This window comes from Geotrypetes seraphini, chromosome 12 (assembly GCF_902459505.1).
Source record: "Geotrypetes seraphini chromosome 12, aGeoSer1.1, whole genome shotgun sequence".
Lineage (NCBI taxonomy): Eukaryota > Metazoa > Chordata > Amphibia > Gymnophiona > Dermophiidae > Geotrypetes > Geotrypetes seraphini.
In genome coordinates, this window is record NC_047095.1 from 30,674,867 (window position 1) to 30,681,828 (window position 6,962).

The following is a 6,962-nucleotide window of genomic DNA, read 5'->3' on the forward strand; positions in this document are numbered from 1 at the left end:
TGATGGATTGAGCAGAGAGACGGTAGACTGCAGTATGGGGAGAGGCAATAAAAAGAAGAAAAAAGGAGGTGATATTACCACTGTATAGATTGCTGATGAAACAGAATGAGATATGTGTATCTGTGGGGAAGGAGGAGGGAGTTGGTGATGGCTTGTGTATGGGGATTTATATGCTCATCTATCCCAAAGCAGAAGAGTCACAACTGGGTAGACTGAATGGGCCAGTTTGATTGTTATCTGCTATCATTTACTATGTTAGTATGTTATTATTCAGGTTCAAAAGATTCACATCCATATTCGGTTGTCCTGTTGAACAGTAGATGCCATGAACTACTCTGGAGACAGCAGCTCTCACATGAAAGGCACTAAACCACAAGCTAGACTAGGCTGTCCGCTGGATAAACATTAGATCTTCTGGGTTTCAATTGCAGCTCTTAATGTCTGTCACTAGAGGGAGCAATAACCCTTTGATGCACTGGGCTACTTGTTACATGGACCTGATTTATAAAGGTGTTTTCCTATACACTTGTACAGAAAAAGTGGGAAAGAATCCTTTGTGATTCAGGTTCTACATAGTTTTATAAATAGGACTGACCTTGCATTTATGAAATCTTATTAGTACATATAAAAAACAAAACCCAACATATCAAGCAAACATAAAAAAAAATGTAAACCCCACTTTTTAGAAATGTTGAATGATAAACATAAAAATTAAATCTTGGGAATATCAAAAATACAATGTCTCATGTTATCTATTCAACACACATCATAAGGCAAACATTTTTTTTTCCATTCATTTAAACATATTTTATATTATGTGTAAAAAATGCTCAGAGCGACCCCACTGTTTGTGAAAAAACTTTACACTTTTAATCAATGCCCTTCCAGCAAATCAATTTCAAGATAGCAGTCCTCTATGTTTATAAAGATAGGCACTTATCTCATTCAGATTGAAATAATTGGAAGCAATATATTTCTGTCAATGGGTCCCTCAATCTCTCCTGTGATCCCACATACTATGTTTTTTTTAACTACTCAAATATAAACTTCAACATCTCAGTACTGAGTATTCCAAATGCTTTTGCATCACAAAGTTTGTTGAATCTCTTAAACTCATGCAGGACCTGCTTTGAGACAGCAGCTACTGTGAAACAGCTCATGGCTATTAAGTAGGAGAATCATAGAGCACACTTCAGTTTTAATAATGTAAGTGTGATTGGATATACTAGTTTCTAACAATAATAATTATTATAAGGGTTAGCACAGTGGTTAAATACAGTTAGAGACCGATGAAGAGTTTGGTGAGTGAAACCAGTCGCCACTGAGGTCTGATAGGAACAGTATTACTAATTTGAATTTCTATGGCGCAGAGTCTAAATATATCTTGTATGTAAGAGCTCCCACCAATAAGTGACCATTTCAAGTGAATTTATTAATCCCTTCAATGGTCATCTGGTTAGTCTGGGCACCTTGAAACACCTCAAACATCCAATTTTTGCCCTGGACATTTTCTACAGTATTCCATTATTACAGAAAATTGTCCAAATTATAAGCCTTTCCAAAACATGCCCCCAACATGCTCCCTTGAGATATAGATGCAATGCAGAAAGCAACATAGAAAAACCACATACAAGGGTTTGGAAAATAGCAATTTGGACATTTTGGCAAAAAAAAACAACCACCCACCCATCTGCCCCTATATGTCACTTTTTGGACATTTATCTGTTTTGAAAACGAGTCCCATAATATATCTGGATTTTCAGAAGGTGTTTGACAAATATCCTCAAAAGAGACTCCCGAGGAAGCTAAAATGGGATAGGAGGCAAAATCCAGTTGTAGATACTTAGGTAAAAGATAGGGAATAAAGACAATAGCACTAAATGGTCAATTTTCTCAGTGGAGAAAGATAAATAGTGGAATGCCCTAGGGATCTGGGATGGATACTTTTTTAGCATATTTATAAATGATCTGCAAAAGAAAATGACCAGTGAGGTGAACAGATTTGCCAATGACAAAAAATTGCTCAAAGCGATTAAATCACAAGTAGATTGTGAAGAATCCTTTTAGCTCACTAATCAGTCTGGCTGCCATATTTTGCAGGAGCTGAATTCAGTTTTGCAGTTTCTTCCCCCCCCCCCCCCCTCCTATGAGCGTTGGGAGCCGCACAGAGCATTTAGCACGCTGGCCTGTGCTAAAAACCACTTCCGCAATTTTGTAAAAGGAAGGGATAGTAAAATGCAGTAATCAGACTGAGGTAACAATATAGCCTGAGCTATAGTACAAAAGCTATTGCGGTTTAAAGATGACTTAATACTGCGTAGCTAACGTAATTTGTGGGCTACGTTCCTAACAAGAAAATTTACTTGGTTCTTCATAGTTAATCCCGAGAAAACTTTGGATTTATTCTCAATTTGGAGAGTTTCTCCAGTTAGAAGTTGGAAACATTTACAAGGGATGTCATCATAATCACCAACACACTCAATATTCTTGGGAATTATAAATATCGAAATATAAATTTTCTGTTCTAGTTAACACCTTCTACAAAAAAGAAAATCTAATATCTTAATAAAATATATTAAGAGTATAAATATTCGATAGTGCTCAGTGAAAACCATTTAGAACTTCAAGGCATGAAGAGCACGGGACTCTACCAGTTCTGGCTTAAATCCATCATAGCACTCCTCTCTTCCTACCAATATGACTTTTAAAGATTTCAAAAAAGCTAAAGCTGTAAATTTATATAAGTGTATAAGTAGAGAAGTACTTATCTCAGCTGGTGTGCTTTGTTGTTAAGCAGCCCCGGCTTCTGCTTCAAGTCCAATCAAGTGCTCAGTGTTCAGTATTCCCAACCATTCAAAAATCCCCACACGAAAAAACAAAACCCCAAAAATACAAAAAAGTCACAATCCAACCATTCCATAACATTAAAAAAATCCATAAATTATTCTATTAATCCTTCAACTTCCTCGACACAGTATGTGTAGTCCAAATCTTCGGTAACACAATACGTGTTTCCCCTCTTTGGCTTTTTCAAGAGGAAGATTAACTCGGCACTCTGAAAGAAGCAGCATTGTATCAGTAAACAATCAAAACTCACACATGTCTTATAAATACCTAAAAACTCTTCATGCCTTGAAGTTCTAAATGGCTTTCACTGAGCACTGTCATTGAATATTTATACTCTTAATATATTTTATTAAGATATTAGATTTTCTTTTTTGTAGAAGATCATAATCATCAAACCAGATTTTCGTTTTTTGCTTGTTTAGTTTGAGAAAATTATCTGTAGCCCAGGTATTCACCACACCAATGGCCTTTAATTAGAGACTCAGTAGTATGGGCATGAGTCCAATGCTGGACAAAGTAAAAAGATGTCATCAGTATAACGTACCCCCCCCCCTTTACAAAACCGTAGTGCTGATTTTAGCGCTGGCTGCGGTGGTAACAGCTCAGACGCTCATAGAATTCCTATGAGTGTTGGAGTTGTTACCGCTACAGCTGGCACTAAAAACCACGCTATGGTTTTGTCAAGGGGGGGGAGGGTAAATATTGAATAATAACAAAGAGAGTGGTGAGCCCTGTGGAACTCCACACTTAGGTTGCCAATGACCAGATAATTCACCCTTCTGTACTCGATATGGCTATTTGCCTAAAAATTCTGTCAACCATTCTAGGACAGAACCTGAAATGTCTAGCCCATTTAGCCTGAATATTAGGACTTGTTGGTCTATAGCAGTGCATAGTGTGCCTCCTGAGATTTCAGGTATGCCGCAACACAGTGGGGAGGAGGACAGGCACCAGCTGACTACCTCGCAGCGAGAGGCACATCCTGTAGGCAATCAGCCGGCGCTGGCGCCTCTCCTTCTCTCCAGCCCTGTTCCCTGCTGACACCCCCCACTGGCGTCTCAGGGCCCATCTGAAGGGCCTTCATGCAAGCGTGGATGTCGACATGTTGATGTCGCGCATGCGTGTGACATCATCATGGCGATGCCCACACACTTCTGGGTGACTCAATCTGCGGCCACTACCTTTAGTGTGCCGCAGCTTGAGAAAGATTGCGGGCCACTGGGCTATAGTATCAAAAGTAGCAGAAATGTCAAATGGTATAAGAATTATATCTTTTCCTTTGCTGAGGTAGGATCTAATCTCTGCTAACAAAGTTAGCAATAAAGTTTCAGTGCTATGAAGAGCACAAAAGCCCTGTGGACTAGATTGCAAAGACCAGGGGACACCCGATGAAATTACATGGGAATATTTTTATAACAAATAGGAGGAAAATATTTATTTTACTCAAAGAATAGTTAAGTTCTGGAACTTGTTGTCGGAGGATGTAGTTACAGTGGTTAGCATAGCTGGGTTTAAGAAAGGTTTAGACAAGTTCCTGGAGGAAAAATTCATGGTCTGCTGTTGAGACGGACATGGGGGAAGGGAAAGGGGACTTGTATATTGCCTTTGGCATTTCAAAACTTACATTCAAGGTGGTGGGCACTGAAGGATTGGGTGACTTGCCCAGTGCCACAGGGAGCAGCACTGGGCTTTGATCACACAAGCTCTGGGTGCAGAAGCAGCAGCTCTACCAGTGAGCTACAGCTCTCCCCCTCTTCCTTGCCCTGAAAAAAAAACAACAACATGATGTGCTTGTTTCTCCTGGTATCCTGAAATCATAACAGCAGGTCTAAATCTACTATATCAGGGTCAGCTGTTGGCAGGGCTCAAACTGGGGGAAAGAGGTGCTGTCAGAGAAATGGATTGGCCCCCAGGCCCTTGAAGGAGAATTTCAGGAAAGAAAGAGTCACAAGGAGCAGACTGGGCTTGAACTCACAACCTTGGGGTGCTGAGGTGCCAGGCCACTCCTTTCCCCTTGACACAGCAGTTCTAATTAGGCCACTCCTTTTCCCCTGAGACAGCAGTTCTAACCGGGCCATTCCTTCCCCCTCGAGACAGCAGTTCTAACCGGACCACTCCTTCCTCCTCAAGACAGCAGTTCAAACCGAGCCACTCCTTCCCCCTGAGACAGCAGTTCTAACCGAACCACTCCTTCCCCCTTGAGACAGCAGTTCTAACTGGACCACTCCTTCCCCTTTGAGACAGCAGTTCTAACTGGACCACTCCTTCCCCCTTGAGACAGCAGTTCTAACCAGACCACTCCCTCCCCCTCGAGACAGCAGTTCTAACCGGACCACTCCTTCCCCCTTGAGACAGCAGTTCTAACCGGACCACTCCTTCCCCCTTGAGACAGCAGTTCTAACCGGGCCACTCCTTCCCTCCTTGGACTGGCTTCAATTGAAAACGACTGACTACCATTCCTGAGCCCATGATCTAAAGATGGCTTAAAGTGCTGTGTAACTGGGATCCATTACGCATTCAGACTGGGAACCTGAGAGCCCAACAAAAGGTTCCTTTTATGAACACATTTACTGAAAATTTTCATTAATTAGATTTTGTTTTCCTCATCCTGTTTTTAATGGTATAAGAAAAGTCTGTAAGGTCATATAAACGTTACTTTAATTCACCTGCAAGACCTGACATGGTTGTAAAATTATTAATTAAAAAAAAAGAAAGAACTGTCTTGGCTGCCTCAGCATCTCTCTTCTTTTCCTCATCATATATTTAGAATGAAACCCTTGCACAGTATAATAGGACGAATTGCTGAGGGTTTGGCTGGGAGCATGCCAACTGCTAAAGAGAGCAATGGCCCCGCAAGCTAAATCGTGGGAGGTGCCAAACCTTCTAACAATACACCACACAGCACACTTCCACAGGGAGAGGGCAACAAGGAGGAGTTTCATGCCCTCAGTGCCAAAGAAGCCCGTTCATTGCCAAACTCGAACATAGAATTCATTTTTGGAAGGTAGCTTTTAGTGCCTGCAGTTTTCATGGCTTGGCTTCTCTGTACATAAATAAACCATTCAGCCTCTAATCAGCAGCATGCATGGCCATCTTCACTCACTGTCATTCCTGTTTTCTTTTTTTGTAAAATTTGGCAGCATTCTCCTGCTCTTTAGAGGGAAAAAAACTCTAGGAAGGCTTCTGAGAGGCCTTTTACATTTTTAAACATGAAAACAGACTGTCTTACCAAGTTGAGCAGAACTGATGAGAGTCCTTTAATAAGAAATCATCAGCACATCACAGCTTGCAGCCAGCCTTAGTCTGGGCTACAGTATCTTGACTCTTCATATCTAGTTAGCAGGAGCTTCATCCCGCCATCTGGCTTAACCAGTCTGATGGCAGTCTTCCAGCTGTTAGACCTGGACCACTGTTGTATAATGTCTGGAGCTCCATCCCCTCATCTCAGATAGGTAACGCAACCCATTGCTATTCTCAGCGAATGTCATTTGTGATAGACGAGCTATAAATAGTATGAGAGGTTATTGTCAAGATTCTTAGAAAACACAAGTTGTTTATCAGGGAATTTGTTACTGCATAACTGGTAATAAAACACATTATGCACAAAAGATTCGCGCCTAGCAGTGTCTCACTGTTGTAGAGGCTCCCAAGGTGCTTGCTGTGCTTTTGAACTATTTGTCTTTCTTACCTTCTTCCTTATGTCTAAACATAAGTGACAGCTGAAAGGTGTAACTCCCTCCCCTTCAGTGAGTTAACTGCTGCAACAGTCTTCTATAACAGCCTTTATAGTCCCCTCATTGGGCATCTCCTCTGTCAAAATTAAGAAAGACTCTGACCTGGACAGCTAAATTTCACCGAGCCCATTGGGGCCCACCTCTCCTTTGATCCTGGGATTGATTGCTCAGGTCTGGGGAGGAGACCAAAATGGAACTTGGGCTGTATGTTCAAGCTGCTCAGTTGACACCAGGTATTTTAGATTCATTATTGGCAGTAGTGTGTGCTTTGGTGCCAACTTTGGGGGAAGAGATTTCAGAGCGAGAGAGGCACTGAGAAACAGCTAAAGCTGTAGGAAGTACCCAATATGGTGTGCTTACTCAATTAGTCCCTCTTCAACC

The 6,962-nt window shown here is 41.4% G+C and overlaps 1 long non-coding RNA gene across 1 annotated transcript; it reads right to left on the reverse strand.

Moving 5' to 3' along the window:
- Positions 1 to 2,257: 2,257 nt before the first annotated feature.
- On the reverse strand, positions 2,258 to 6,655 carry LOC117346338. The gene is made up of 4 exons (XR_004536568.1): positions 6,536 to 6,655; positions 6,077 to 6,349; positions 4,472 to 4,610; positions 2,258 to 3,055 (listed from the first exon to the last, which is right to left on the reverse strand). It is a non-coding gene; the product is annotated as an uncharacterized LOC117346338 (long non-coding RNA).
- Positions 6,656 to 6,962: the final 307 nt, after the last annotated feature.